The sequence below is a fragment of the Capricornis sumatraensis genome, chromosome 5 (assembly GCF_032405125.1).
Source record: "Capricornis sumatraensis isolate serow.1 chromosome 5, serow.2, whole genome shotgun sequence".
NCBI classification, from domain to species: Eukaryota; Metazoa; Chordata; class Mammalia; order Artiodactyla; family Bovidae; genus Capricornis; species Capricornis sumatraensis.
Genome location: NC_091073.1, coordinates 4995642 through 4997018, shown reverse-complemented (window position 1 = coordinate 4997018; position 1377 = coordinate 4995642). Strand labels below are relative to the sequence as shown.

The window sequence follows — 1377 nt, the reverse complement described above, 5'->3', positions numbered from 1 at the left end:
TTTCATATGCAGTCAAGGAAAAGTATTATACATTCTTTTTCATTCAGATAAAAGTAATACATAGCAGATAAATGAGTGCCCTTTGAATAGTGGCAGTCCCACACTTATTTGGGCTCCGGCCCTTGTATTCATTAGTACCTTTCCTTTTCTCCTTTGCAGAATTTCTTTCTAACCAGTGCTTTCCTCTCATCAAGTGAAACGATGCTGCAAAATAACAATGTAACTGAGTTCATACTGTTAGGATTGACAACGGATCCTGAGAGACAGACAATGGTGTTTGTAACTTTCCTCATTTTCTATTTCAGAACCGTGGTGGGGAATTTGCTTATTATCGTGACCATCAAGTCTAGCCGAACACTTGGGAGCCCCATGTACTTCTTCCTATTTTATTTGTCCTTGGTTGATTCCTGCTTTTCAACTTCTATGGCTCCCAGATTAATTGTAGATGCTCTGTCTGCAAAGAAAAGCATATCCTACAGTGAGTGCCTGACTCAGGTCTTTGCACTGCATTTTTTGGCTCCATGGAGATCTTTGTCCTGGTCCTCATCGCCATGGATTGCTATGTAGCTATTGCAAGCCTTTGCATTATCCAACCACCATGAGCCGGGAAGCCTGCATCATCTTGATTGTTCCTGCAGGGATAGGATCTTTTATACATTCTATGGCTCAGATTATCCTGGCCTTGAGATTGCCCTTCTGTGGATCCAATTTGATTGATCACTATTGCTGTGATATGCAGCCCTTGTTGAAACTTGCTTGCGTGGATATTCGTGTGATGAATCTACTGGTGGTGTTTAAGTGGGTTCATTTACACAAGTAGTTTTATAATTCTGATAATCTCCTATATTGTTATCTGGCATTCACTACAAAACCAAAATGAAGAAGGGAGGAAAAAAGCTCCTCCACTTGCACTTCCCATGTCATTGTAGTTGTCTTATTTTTCGGGCCATGTATATTTATCTATTCCTGCCCCCCAATCACTTTTCCCATGGACAAGATAGTGATGGTATTTTATACTATTGAAACACCCTTCCTCAATCCGCTCATCTACACACTGAGGAATACAGATGTGAAACATGTCATAAGAAAGTTATGGCATGTCGGAATTACCTCAGAAGCCAAAAGATGAATTGAGGACCTTGCTTGATTACTTATTGAGTCATGGTTTGACTGAGTCTGTACAGATATATGATAGTATGTGTTTATTGTGGAAATAATATATTCTCTCATAAAAGGTTATGAGTTGCTACTTTTTTTCTAGTTCACAAGTGAGATGAATGCCAAAGGTTCTCATTCTTATATAGACCAAATTTACCAATTCCAACCTTGTTCTCCTGTTTATTTTGAAGTAAATTCAGTAAAATGATATGTTTTCTT

The 1377-nt window shown here is 38.7% G+C and overlaps 1 pseudogene; it reads left to right on the top strand.

Annotated features, from left to right (window-relative positions):
- The first annotated feature begins 201 nt into the window (after window positions 1–201).
- Window positions 202–1129, top strand: LOC138080236 (olfactory receptor 4C11-like; annotated as a pseudogene).
- Window positions 1130–1377: the final 248 nt, after the last annotated feature.